Below are 15,325 nucleotides of genomic sequence, written 5' to 3'. Positions count from 1 at the left end.
CAACTTTTCCTATATGTTACCCCTGCTTATGGTGGTGGGTGACTCTCCATTGTTTCCTGCCACTGAGGAGTGTGTGAGTAATAAAATATCCAAACCTCTCCATTGAGTATTTAAGTTCTTTCTTTAGAATCATTAAACACTATGTTGGGGTATTTGCAGCCCTAGGATTGAAAACCCCTTAACTCCAGCATTCTTCATTCCTGCAGAACCAGCACCACATGAATGACACCAAGGTCTGCTGCCAGGTCTGGCAATGAATGGGCCTCCTTGAACCATGATTGCAGCAGCCTCAGAATTCCTGGGCAGCTGAGCACAGTGAAACAATTTCTGAGTCCCACAGAACAAGCAGGGTGCCCTCATGATCGCTTCTTAAAGGGATTTTTACCTTTATACCTTTAAGCCTGCAACAGGTGAGGTCTTGCCAATTTCTGAGATGCCCTCAAGACATCTTACTTATTGTCTTTGTGAAAGTGCTTACCTTCTCTTTATTGGTGGTAATGTTTTCAACAACTACACCTTCCTTGGTCCTAATTTTAAATGCACTTTTCTGGCCAAACTAAAAGTTTCTAAATTTCTTCAGTTCTTCTTTTTGCTATTATTTCTCAAGTACACTTAGTTAAAATTTGAGAGCAATATCCATGCTACCTCCTGAATGCTGTGCTAACTTGAAATCTCCACTATCAGATTAATTAGTCCATTACCTTCAAATTTTGCCTTAAAGTTTCAGAACGTGGGCAAATATAGACAAGTTTTTTTTTTTTCTCTTCAGAATATAGCATGAATGGCCTCTAGTGCAATTCCCAACAGAGTCCTCATTCCCCACTGAAACCTATAAGCACAGCCTTTACTGTCCACATTCCTATCAGCATTCTGGTTTGAGTTCCCACCAGAATTTCCCATTAAACTCTCCATTCTGCCTCTGCAAACTTTGCCAAACTCTCTTGCAAAAACCAATTACAAAGATTTCTGAACCACATGGTCAGGTTAATCACAGTCATGACTCTGCTTCTCAGTACCGATTTTTGTCACTGTGACCAAAATACCTCAAAAGAACAAATTAGATCGGAGAAAATTTATTTGGGCTTAAAGTTTCAAAGGTACAATCTATGGTCTGCCAATCTATCTATCTGGATTCAAGATGAGGGAGAACATCAGGGCAGAAGGGCCTGGCAGAGGAGCTCTGCTCTGTTCATGGTGGAGAGGAAGCAGAGAGGGGAAGGGCCACAGGGAAGATGAACCCTTCTAGGGCACATCTAGTGACCCATCTCCACCCACCTTCAGTTACCACCCAGTTAGTCATTCAAAGTAGGATGGAACAATTTGGTCACAACTCTCAAAATTTAATCATTTCACCTCTGAATATTCCTACATTAATACAGAAATTCTTTGGGGGACAACTCATATCCAAACCATAACAGTATTTATGTGTGTGTGTGTGTGTGTGTGTGTGTGTGTGTGTGTGTGTGTGTGGTGGGGTATTGCTCTTTAACTAACCACAGAGCTTTTATGTGGAAGAGACACCAGGCCTGTTTTATAATATAACACTATAGAACAGCTTTAGAACATGAGGAATCAAAATGAGGACAGCAAAAACAACTTTCTTGTGGCAGAGCTGTTCCAACATGGAGGAGGTCTCTCTGTGAGGGGGTGGGTTTCCCACTGCTGGAGACCTTCACACCATAGCTGGATGCCCACAGAAGGGAAGGCTTCCATGGGTACTATTTCTGCCTTGGTGGGAAGATGGGTTTAAGATGCAACAGTTACATGCAAATGTATTCCTATGCCTGGTCATGTCCTATATATTTGCATGTATAACTTTTCATAGTAAACGATTTATATCACAAGTTTGACTTCTGTGTGAACAAACATTTTGGTTCTTGTGAAGCCTGAGAAATCAACAGCATTATTTTTTTTGGCACACATTTTATTATTGGATCATTTTAAGAATCCTATTAGGTAGATAATTGCTTTTATAGACTGGTAAGGAAAGTGAAGAGAGGTGAGGTCATTTGGCCATGAACTCAGAGGAAAATTAGTCTAAATCCTATAATATAAAACTCAATCCTATAATTGGTCCAATAGTTCCCATCTCAGTTTCTTCAAATTGAGTGTCTTAAGAGTTTATAGACTCTCTATTAAGCATTATTCAATGTCAACTTTCTTTATTAGATGTGAAAAAGGCATGATTTATTTGACAGTGTTTTTGGATTTAATAATTTATTTTTTATAATGCCCAATTATTTAAGCTAATTTATCTCATCAGTTCTCCTATGTTGATGAGCAGTCGTAGGAGTCAACTTGTATAGTACTGCAGTAATTTGCTAGTAGTATTTCTATAAAATAGCAGTAAGGTACAAAACATTATTAGATCTAAATTTGGTGATGAACAGGGAAAATGGCAGGGGATGCCCAAGGGAGATGCTACATGCAAAATTTAAAAAAGCATTTGATATAATTAACTAAACAGGAAAGCTGCAGCTCCTAGAATATCATAAATCTGAATGTATTAGCATTTTTGCTGAGAGAAAGACTAGTTCTCATAAGACTTTCTCCATAATCAAAGGTTTTTACTGGTTATGCTCAAATATTGTGTGAAAGGAAAAGATTTTTCCATACTATTTCTGGTTACATGGAGAAAACATTTCACTCTGGTGAGAACCAGAGTGGCAAACAGGATTAAAAAAAAATCATGCAAGCTGGCTAACGCTTCTTTATAAATCAGAGAGGAAATATTATCAAGCTCACTTTCTTAGAGATGGAAAATAATACCATTCTTCAGAGGAAAAATGAGTCCATTGTGAAGCTCATCAACTTCTAAGTTTTCTGGAAAATTATATAATCTAAGTAAAATAGCTGAAGCTTCAGTAGCATTGCTAGAAACTGGAGTGTAGTCAAAGGTGGTTGAAGGGGAGAAATTCGAGAAAAGGGAAGAGAAAGTCCGTGAAGTGGGTACAACTGAATTCGGGTGGATGAGATGGGATGGGAACCAGATCTCTTTAATCAGTAATCAGCTTGATACTAAATATCTTCAGAGCATAATGACTTACAGAAGAACTCAGAGTTTTGATTTTTTTTGTTTCTTTTTCTCTTAACAGTAATATGAGGCAAAAAATAAGGAAACTTTCCTTACAGTTGTAACAAGCATGGAATTCAACCCAGTGAGTAAAGACTGACTGACATAATTGGCTCACACTCTTTTACTCACTCTTGAATGATTTCAGAAGGGATTCCAATAAAGTGCCGTCTTAGATTCCTGGGTCTGATGTGACAAAATATTGCAAACTAGGTGGCCTCCAACAACTGAAATTTGTTATCTCAATTCTGGAGGTCAGGCGTCCAAAATCAAGGTGTGGGCAGGGTGTTCTCTCCATTTAGTACGAGGGAAGGATCTACTTCAGGGCTCCTCCTGGTTGCTGGTGACTTCAGGAGTTCCTTGGCTTGTAGAGATATCCTTTCAGTCACCTGTCCATCTTCTTTAGTGTCTTCTGACATTTTCTTTCTGTTTGTCTCTATGACCAAAGTTCTTGTTTATAAGGACATGAATCCTATTGAGTTCACACTAACTATCTCATTTTAACTTGTTTACCATTATATAGAACCTATTTCCAAATTACTTCACACTTTGAGGTACTGGGAGATGGGACATCAACATATCTTTCTAGGGGAATGCAATTCAGTTCATCATAAGCACCTTGAATATCATTTTTTTTTAGAAGAGTTGACTGTGCATGAAGAAGCCACAATTCTTTTTACTTCTCATTACAGCATCTGACAGACATATTAGCATATTAAGGTGCTTAGTGTTATTATGGGAGCTTGGCACCAACTATGTGCCCAAGATCTATTTTCTGATGAACGATTGTGATCATGTGATGCAGTTGCTCTTTATCACCTTTAATTCATTCTAGCACCATTCAGGTGTGAAGGCTTGATTTGTTAGCTGAAGTCAGATAAAGCCTTCTCTAATGTCCTTGTCACTTCTGAACAAGAGCACACCTGAGCAGAGGGGACCCTGGGTGGGAGAACATGAGCAGGACACCCTTTGATAATATTCCTGATACCTGTAAGGAAATTTAAATGGGATTTGGAATCCTTGAGTAGAAGAGCTGGGAGGAGGGTTTATGATGAATTTTGGTTTATTTTCTTTGATTTCATCAGGGTTTCCAAGTTTTCCCATTTTTCTGGTCTCTGAGCCAAAGGAACTGTTTGCTTGACCCCCTGTCTGCCCAGGTCAGCCTGCCTCCCATCTTCCCTCCTCCTCATCCCAATTGCATCTACCTCCAAGGCTGCACTTACTGGTTTTTGTAGCAGCATACATGTTTCTGCTTATGATTGTGTAGCTCTGTAGATGATCTTTCTGTATCCACGTGTCCCATCTTGTGTCAAACTCATTTTACTATTTGATTTCTGAACATTTTTGGCTTATTTATGATATTTCCCACCCTGGCTTTGAGCCTCTTGTGGCCAGGGTCCATTCTTTCCCTAATTCCCCTACAGCCTGGTATACAGTTGGTACTCAATAAACTGATAATTGAAATTGAAAAGTGCTGCTCATTCCCAGATAGGGATTCTCTTTGTAATTTTTGCTTAATAATATGTTTGTTTTTTTTAAAAAGTGGAAATGATGGTCTTCAAATGATAAGCCACATTTTTTCAGAGAGTCTCATATTACTTCTGTTTATTGTTACAAATAAATCCTTAGAACATTCTAATAATCCAGGAGGAAGGCAAACCTACCACCCCGATTTTATAAATGATCATTGCAGGTTGTAATTCTTTGCCAAGATCCCGGGATTCTCAAATGAGGGCATACATAAAACTATAGACTATTTGATGCGATTGGATATATTGTGGAAAGCTGTAAACGAGCCAGTTTTGTATTCAGAGCAACACAGGAGGACAAGTGACCAGCCAACATCTGGCTGACACACCTCCTAAGGCTGTTGAGATAGTTGAATGTAGTAGTGCTTATAAACCTCAAGGGTTAGATCAATAGGAGCTCTCATCACTGTGATGGAAGTGCCATTTATGGACTGTATCTATATCCATATGTGTACATCTGTGCAGTGGAATTAGATATCATTGAACTAGATATTTTAATTTCCTGAAGTGTGTCTTTCATGAGACTCATGGAACTGGTAATGTTGGCTTGATGGTCCACAGGAAATTGAAATAATGGAATTTTTTGGTAGCATATGAATTGACCCTGTGCATAGAGGCTGCACCTAAATGGCAGATTGAGGAATAAATTCTAATTCTTTGATTATAAAGGCCTTTTTTTTTCCCCTCAGTACAGCACCTTGCCATCTGTCTTTTTAATCTCTGAAAGGAAAACCCCAGCCTGATTCCAAACTCTCTCTCCATAATGGGAAATCTCTCTGTGTTTGATGAACCTAAGTGAAAAATGCCGTCTCATATCCATGTATTTATTAAATCTCTGGTTGCATAAAGGCCTCACTCCAAAGTAATGTTCAGAATAAATTGCTTCCATGATTGTATTGTTAGAATGCACATGTATGATTTCTTCTCTCTGAATTCTAAGATGACAATGTATCTTGCGGAGCATTAATGATACAAATTCAAACTACCAGGGCAATCAGCAACAGACAGATCAGAAAATTGTAGTGATTGGTCTAAAGACTCCTCCTGAGTTCTTCTCAGTGCCGGGAGGGCTCAGAGGCCTCCTCTCTAGATCTGGCTTATCATTTTTCCTCCTGCAGGGACTCTAAGTCAGAAAAAATGATTTTTTTGCTCAGGGCCCAACAGTTCTTTGTGCTTGGGGTTCACCTGAGTGTTCCTTCTAGATGACAAATCTGCATCATAACCAATAACATTTTCCTTGAATCTCAGAGCTGCACTGAATCCCTGACACTCTCCATTCTTCCAGCAGTACACATGGGAGTGTGACTTCTATAGCAGATCATTTTCCATTTAGTTGGGTGTTTGCTACTGTGAGAAAATGACTCCTACCTAGTGAACAGATTGGGCAACCAGCAATGTATAGATGTGTTTCGTGGTGTTCCTGATGCTCTTGGATTTGTTGCATCCTAGTGGTCAGGAACACTCCTGCACGGTCAATATTTTTCCATTGCTTAGCAGACACCAAGTGCTTTGCTATGTGATCTCATTTAATTCTCATGACACTCTGGTGAAGGAGGGGTATTTATTTATTTATTTATTTTTTTATTGATTGTTCAAAACATTACAGAGCTCATGATATATCGTCTTTCATACATTAGACTCAATTGGGTTTTGAACTCCCATTTTTACCCCCAGATACAGATTGCAGAATCACAACTGTTACATACTCACAATATTACATAATGGCATATTAGTGACTTTGTATTCTGCTTCCTTTCCTATCCCCTACTATCCCCCCTCCCCTCCCCTCCCCTCCCATCTTCCCTCTCTACCTCCTCTGCTGTTGTTCAATTCTCTCCCCTTTTTCCCCCCTCCCCCTTGCCCCTCATAACCTCTTATAATTTTGTGTATCATTGAAGGTCTCCTACCATTTCCATATGCTTTCCCTTCTCTCTCCCTTTCTCTCCCCCCATTCGTCTTTGTTTACGATTAGTCTTTTCCTCATGCTCTTCCTTCCTGTTCTGTTCTTAGTTGCTCTCTTTATATCAGAGAAGACATTTGGCATTTGTTTTTTTAGGGCTTGGCTAGCTTCACTTAGCATAATCTGCTCTAATGCCATCCATTTCCCTGAAAATTCTATGATTTTGTCATTTCTTAGTGCTGCATAATACTCCATTGTGTATAGATGCCACATTTTTTTTTTATCCATTCATCTATTGAAGGGCATCTAGGTTGGTTCCACAGTCTAGCTATTGTGAATTGTGCCGCTATAATCATTGATGTGGCCGTATCCCTATAGTGCTCTCTTTTAAGGTCCTCAGGGAATAGTCCGAGAAGGGCGATAGCTGGGTCGAATGGTGGATCCATTCCCAGCTTACCCAGGAATCTCCATACTGCTTTCCAAATTGGCCTCACCATTTTGCAGTCCCACCAGCAGTGTACAAGTGTACCCTTTCCCCCACATCCCCGCCAACACTTATTGTTGTTTGACTTCATAATGGCTGCCAATCTTACTGGAGTGAGATGGTATCTTAGGGTGGTTTTGATTTGCATTTCTCTGATTGCTAGAGATGGTGAGCATTTTTTCATGTACTTGTTGATTGATTGTATGTCCTCCTCTGAGAAGTGTCTGTTCAGGTCCTTGGCCCATTTGTTGATTGGGTTGTTTGTTATCTTATTGTTTAATTTTTTGAGTTCTTTGTACATTCTGGATATTAGGGCTCTATCTGAGGTGTGAGGGGTAAAAATTTGTTCCCATGATGTAGGCTCTCTATTTACCTCTTTTATTGTTTCTCTTGCTGAGAAAAAACTTTTTAGTTTAAGTAAGTCCTATTTGTTTATTCTTGTTATTAACTCTTGGGCTATGGGCGTCCTATTAAGGAATTTGGAGCCTGACCCCACTATATGTAGATCGGAGCCAACTTTTTCTTCTATCTGACGCACCGTCTCTGATTTGATATCTAGCTCCTTGATCCATTTTGAGTTAACTTTTGTGGATGGCGAGAGAAAGGGATTCAATTTCATTTTGTTGCATATGGATTTCCAATTTTCCCAGCACCATTTGTTGAAGATGCTATCCTTCCTCCATTGCATGTTTTTAGCTCCTTTATCAAATATAAGATAGTTGTAACTTTGTGGATTAGTCTCTGTGTCCTCTATTCTGTACCATTGGTCCACCTGCCTGTTTTGGTACCAGTACCATGCTGTTTTTGTTACTATTGCTCTGTAGTACAGTTTGAACTCTGGTATCGCTATACCTGAAGGAGGGGTATTTATTATCCCCTTTACAGATGGAGGGCTTACCAGGGTTGAGAAATATGCCAAGTTTGCTTGGTTGGTGGGTAGTAAAGTTGAGTTTTGGATGCAGGAAGGCAGATGCCAAGGCTTGGAGCCTTAACCATCTTGCCATGCCTTTGAGGCAGTAGAGGGAGTGGTTGGCAGTCCTGCTGCCTAGAACCAAAGGCTAGCTTTACTGCTCTCTTCTCTTAGGATCGTGGGCAGGTTTCTATGCCTCCTGGAGCTGTTGCTGCCTTCTTGGGAGATGAAGAATAGGACCCTGATGCACAGGGCTGTGGAGAAAATTAAATGAGATAATTGAAACATAATGTGTTTCACTTCACTTATGGAAGTGTTAGCTGTTGTTATTGAACTATATCCTGCAGTTATTTAGTCTGTCTCTTACTCTCCAGCTTAAAGGCTAGCACTGATGTTTATTCCTGTCATTAAGGGAAGCCAGTTGAGTGTGTTAAGGAGATCTAATGGAGGAATCCTAAATCTTTAACTGCAGTGATAAGTTGGTTACATGTTCCCATTGACTTTTAGGGTCCAACATAATGAGACACCATGATGTACTTGCATATGGAAAGCTGCAGCAAAGCTCAGTTTCAGGGGTATTAATTCTGATCATCTTAACCTCTCAACAAAGGATCAGTGGGAAGTCAAACTCAGAGTCCTCGTCCAAGAGCAGAGAGACCTGGCTTCTAGCACCTTCACTCCAATAGGTCAGAGTATGCAGGATCCAGTTACAATTGGCATTCAGAGTTCTCATTTCCAAAATGAGAGAACAGAACTAGCAATTTCCTCATGATGCTAATATGACATCTTTCGAAAAAGGCCTGTTTTATTATTTGCTTTTAACAAGGACTGCATGCTGGGATCATAAAAGAGGAGTGGTGGACATGGGAAAATATAAGAAAAAGTGAAGAGGAAAACCACCAAAGGAAGGAACTACACTAAAGGAAAGTCAATCAAAGGAGAAACTAATTCAAATTAAAAACCAGAAATAAACCAAAATGACTAGGAATACAAATCATATCTCAATAAAACTTTGAATGTAAATGGCCTAAACTCCTCAACTAAAAAATATAGACTGGCAGATTGGATTTTTTTTAAAAAAGACCCAACAATATACTATCTACAAGAGAGTCACCTCATAGGCAAAGACATCCACAGATTGAAAGTGAAAGGATGGGGAAAAACATATCACTCGTGTGCATCTTGTAAACAAGCAGCAGTTTCTATCCTCATATCAGATACAGTAGACTTGAAGCTAATCAGAAGGGACCAAGAAGGATATTTCATACTTCTTAAAGAATTATACATCAACAAGACATAACAATTGTAAATATTTATGCCCAAACACTGGAGCATCTATGTGCATCAAACAAACCCTTCTCAATTTCAAGAATTAAATAGAGGCCATCTTCCTGCCTGAGCATCCTGAGTCTCTGGGATTATGGAATGCCTTTAGGTGGATCCAAGATGGCGGCCGGAGGGAGGCAGCATTCTGTGTGGCTCTGTGACCTGGGACTCCAGTAGTGAGAATACTGCTTCTCTGTGAAAGATATTCCTGCTCCAGTGCAGGAATCATGGTCATTATACCCCCGTGCAGGGCTCCAGGCCTCAGTGTCAGAGTAGGTCTCCCAACTTCTTGGCCATGCAGGACTACCGGGTACCTGAGTGGGACGTCAGCAGCCACACAGAACTCTCGGCCACCCACCCAAGCAGAAATCATCAATGCCACTCCCACGCAGGACACCTAACAGCTTCCCACATGCAGGAATTTGGCCAACCCTCTTATGTGGGCCCCCATCTACCAACGTGGGGTTCCCTGGCCACCGCCATCTTGGGACTCTGCAGCAGCAGAGATAGGCCCTTAGCCGCAGTAACCTGCCTACACCCGGGAACCTCACACAGGCTCTGAAGTCAGTGACAGCCACACACTGCACACCACAGAGCTCGTCTCTGAACTCATGGTCCAACACCATCGCTCAGCACTCGACCTGACACCCCACCACTGAAAGCAGGTGCCTCCATCTTGTTTCATCTTCATCACCATCTTCAGCGGGGCAACTCCCAGTTTGGAACTCCGGTTGGCCAGGTACCCAGTTTCTAACTCCCCCCTCTCCCCAGCAGCCGCTACCCTGGCACAGTGACACCCTTCTAAGGGTGAAGATACCAGCTAACAACAGATGACCCCACCTATTGGATGATAAGGGAAGCAGGAAAGATACCAATTTCTAACCAAAATAATCCTGTTTCTCCCTTCAAGATTTTTTTTTCCCTCTCCCTGTATTCTCCCGCCCTCACATTCCCAACATTTGTATGAATGAGGATTTTGAGGACTGGGAGTCTGAATAGTATATTACGGTTTTTTCTTTTTTCCCCACCAATTTCTACTATTTTAACAACTTTTATTTTTCTTAATATATATGTGTGTTTATTTTATGTGCTTTACTGTCTTCCCACTTACTTGTCTACCCAAAATTACTTCTTTTCCCTTCTGGTGCTACTAATCTTCCTCTTTAGATTTGACTTTCACACTTCCTATGATATAACAACTCTATATCCTCACCTCCTACCTCTTTAGCATATCATGCTACTCCTGAGTCCTGATTCTTTGTCCACCATCAGAAACTGTAAACCCTTTTACAAACCTACTGAGTATATTGTACATAATAATTAAATTCACCATTTCTGTACATTGTGACCAAACTGTAAATGTCTTAATAGCAAACATTTGTTTTTAGGGTGTATATTGTTTATACTTGGATCTGATAACATTGTCCTTCACCTCAAAGGAGAGGTATTGGATCCTTATAGGGGCACTATAAGCCTACAGGGTAAAAACGTTAATGCCTCAGATCCACAGTACTAGAAGGGAAGACATACAAGCAATATGAAAAGACAAGTGAAGAAAGTGACCCCAAACAAATCAAGATTCCACATTATTAGAATCCATAGCCAGCACAGCGGAAGAAATGACAGAGAAGGAGTTCAGGATATACATAATTAAAATGTTCTGCAAATTAAAGGATGATATGAGAGAGCAAATATAGTCAGCAAAATCACTGACAGATTAGACTACTTGGAAGACAGGACATCAGACAATGAAGACAAAATATATAATCTTAAAAAGAATGTAGACCACACACTGAAAATGGTAAGAAACCATGAGAAGAACATTCAAAAAATATGGGATAGCATAAAAAGACCAAATTTAAGAGTTATTGGGACAGAGAAAGGCATAGAGTTCCAAACCAAAGGAATGAACAATCTAGTCAAATGAAATAATATCAGGAAAATTCCCAAGCATGAAGAATGAATTGGAAAACCAAATTCAGGAGGCTTACAGGATGCTGAAGTTACAAAATCACAACAGATCCACTAAGGCACATTATAATGAAAATGCCCAACATACAGAATAAGGAGAGATTATTAAAAGCCATGAGGGAAAGGAATCAGATTACAAATAGGGGGAAATAAATTAGATTATATGTAGATTTTTCAACCCAGACCCTCAAAGCTAGAAGATCCTGGAACAACATATATCAAGCTCTGAAAGAAAATGAAGCCAACCAAGAATCTTATATTCAGTAAAATTAAGCTTTAGATTTGATGATGAAATAAAAACCTTTCATGATAAACAAAAGTTGAAAGAATTTACAACTCGAAAGCCTCCACTACAGAACATCCTCTGCAAAATATTCCATGAAGAGGAATTGAAAAACAACAATGAAAATCAGCAAACGGAGGTATTATGCTAAAGGAAAAACTAATCAAAGGAGAAACCAAGTCAAGTTAAATACAAAAAATAAACAAAAATGTCTGGGAATACAAATCATGTCTCAATAATCATCCTGAATGTTAATGGCCTAAATTCGCCAATCAAAAGACATAGACTGGCAGATTGGATTTAAAACAAAGACCCAACAATATGCTGCCTCTAAAAGACTCATCTCATAGGAAAAGACAGACATCCACAGACTCAAGGTGAAAGGTTGGGAAAAATCATATCACTCACATGGACTGTGGAAGCAAGCAGGGGTTTCCATCCTCATAACAAATGAAGTAGAATTCAAGCCAAAATTAACCAAAAGGGATGAAGAAGGATATTTCATACTCTTTATGGAAACCAGTCATCAACAAGACATAACAACAATACATTTATATGCCCCAAACAATGGAGTGTCTATGTTTATCAAACAAACTCTTCTCAAGTTCAAGAGTCAAATAGACCACAACACAATAATTCTGGGGTGACTTTAACACACCTATTTCACCACTGGATAGATTGTTCAAACAAAAGCTGAACAAAAAACTATAGAACTCAATAATACAATCAATAACTTAGACTTAACTGACATATATAGAATATTTCATCCTTCAATGAATGAATACACTTTCTTCTCAGCAGCACATGGATCCTTCTCTAAAATAGACCATATGTTACGCCACAAAGTAACTCTTAGCAAATATAAAAAAGTAGAGATACTACCCTGCATTCTATCAGATCATAATGGAATGAAATTAGAAATCTATGATAAAATAAAAAAAATAAAAGCTATTCCAATACCTGGAGACTAAATAATATGCTACTGAATTAGAAATGGGTTACTAAATATTTATTCAATTTCTATTAAAATCCCAATGGCATTTTTCATAGAAATAGAAAAAGCAATGGTGAAATTATTTGGAAAAACAAGAGTCCCAGAATAGCCAAAGCAATTCTTAGCAAGGAAAGTGAAGTAGGAGGTATCATAATACCAGACCTTAAATTGTACTACAGAACCATAGTAACAAAAATGGCATGGTACTCGCACCAAAACACGCACATAGACCAATGCTACAGAATAGAAGACACAGAGATAAACCCACATAAATACAGTTATCTCATACTAGACAAAAACATACATTGGAGAAAAGATAGCCTCTTCCACAAGTGGTGTTAGAAAAACTAGAAATCTATATATAGCAAAATGAAATTAAACCCTTATCTCTCACCCTGCTCAAAACTCAACTCAAAGTGGATCAAGGACTTAGGCATTAGAACAGAGACCCTGTGCCTAATAAAAGAAAAAGTAGGCCCAAATCTATATTATGTTGGCTTAGCAACTGACTTCTTTAACAAGACTCCTAAAGTGAAAGAAGACTCTTAATGTGAAAGAAAAATCAAGAATCAACACATATTTTACTTAAATTCTGGTAAGATTAAGGATTTTCAATGTAAAATACGAAACCACAAAATAATTAAAATACTGCTTTGTAATATTAGTGTAGAAAAGACCTTTCTACACATGATACTGAGGATGAAAACATAAAAGGAAAAATATTGATAGGTTAGGCCACATAAAATTAAGATTAAGCATAATTAAATTGCAAGAAACAAAATCTTCTATGACCAAAAATAACATTTATAAACAAAAAGGACATGATGATAAATATATTTGAAGTAAGAATACCAAAAGGATCTTTATCTTTAAATTATATTGAATTTTGTCACATCAATAAGAAAAAGAAAATGCTCCAATAAGAAAAATGGGAAGTTTTTAAAAATTTAAGAAAAAGGGGAGAAAATGGGAATTAAAAAAAGATTAATGCTAAGTGTCCCCAAATTTATAAAACAATATGAACTGCACAGTTGAGATAGTATTTTAACAAATAATCAGATAACTGAAAATGAAAAAAAAGATTAATTAAAGGGGTCAGGAAATAAACGATGATCTCTCATCCTATTTTGGGAAGGTAAATTGTGCAGTCATTCTGAATTGTAACCAGTGAAAGGTACTCTATAATTTATTCATTTAACTTATAAATTGTTTTCTGTGAAAATAACCAATAAAACACACAACCTGCATGATAATTTTAATTACAGGAAAATAACTTAAATGATTATCAATAGGGAATTAATATTATAGCCATACTATAGAATATAATGCAGCCATTACAATGCTTAGGTAGGTGTCTTTGTTATATAGAAATATGCCCACAAAGTTAGAAGAAACACTGCAAAGCAGTTGTGTAGATACTAAATATCTTATTTTTTGATGAAGATATATATTTATATATAAGATAAAAGGTTACAAGATAGATACTAAAATATTAAAATTATAATGTTTATGTGATAAATTTATATTTTATAATTTTAATTTCATATTTTTTGTGAAGAATGTGAAGAAAATGATAGCTATGTTAATCAAACAATGTTTAGCATGTTTCCATGAGTTATAAAAGAAAAAACAGAAAGATGATGCATTGGAACATAAAGGGAACAGTAACTAATATCACACAAATACAACTATACTCTAGGTGTTATTCTGATACTTTTCATATAAATCTCATTTAATCTTCATACTGCTATCTTTCATTAGTTAGTTCATTAATTAATTCACTCACAATTCCAAAAGTATATCTTAAGCATCAACCCTTGATCAGGTTCTGTTTTTGTTTTTTTTTTTATTGGGGATTGAACTCAGAGGCCCTTAACCACTGAGCCATAACTCCAGCCCTTTCTATTTTTTTTTTTTATTTTGAGACAGGGTCTCACTAAATTGCTTAGAGCCTCACTATAAATTGCTGAGGCTGGATTTGAACTTTCAATACTCTTGCCTCGGCCTCCAGAGCCACTCGAATTACAGGCATCTGCCATCATGCCTGGCTTGTGCCTTTTTATTTGTATTTGGAAAGAGGAAATGTTTGAATCCATTTTATTCCTATAAAAAGCCTATATCAGCACAGCACAATAGAAATAGACTTTAGTCCAAACATACAAAAATAGCCATACAAAGAAAGTAAAAAGAAATAGATTAAATTAATGTTAATATATTTGATTTAGCCCAATATCTTCAATGTATTATTACTTACATATTTAAACAACAAAAAGGTTATTAATAAAATATTTTACTTTCATATTTATGTATTAAGTCATTGAAATCTGGTGTACAATTTACACTAGCAGAACTTTTTGATTTGGACTAACCTCATTTCCAGTGCTCAAAAACCACATAGGGCTTGCACCTGCCATATTGGACAGTACAGGCCTATATTATTTGCACTACACTATTCTCATTGTTCTTCCTCATGGAATGAAAGTTAAGAAGAACATTAGAGAAATTACAAACTAGTTGGGAATTTGAAAACATATAGAAAGTTTTGAAATTTCTTTGGTTCATTTCAACCAGACTGAAGTAATAGCAAGACAAGTCTTTAATCATGATTTGAATGATGGTGTCCTCCCCAAAATTCTTGCTGAAACTTAAGCCTTAGTACAACAGTAGTGAACCTTGTGGCTTCTGAAGGGTGACTAAGCTGTAAGGCTCCAACCCCATGAATGGGATTAGCATCCTTATAAAAGCATTAGAGGTTGAAGGGAGCTCTCTGCCTCTGTCCTTCCACTTTCTGTCTTAAGAAGACACAGTGTTCCTCTCTTCTGGAAGATGCAGCAAAAGGTACTGTCTTGGAAAGA

The sequence above is a fragment of the Spermophilus citellus genome, assembly GCF_964194105.1.
Source record: "Spermophilus citellus genome assembly, chromosome: 12".
Classification (NCBI taxonomy): domain Eukaryota; kingdom Metazoa; phylum Chordata; class Mammalia; order Rodentia; family Sciuridae; genus Spermophilus; species Spermophilus citellus.
This window is presented reverse-complemented; position numbering follows the sequence as displayed.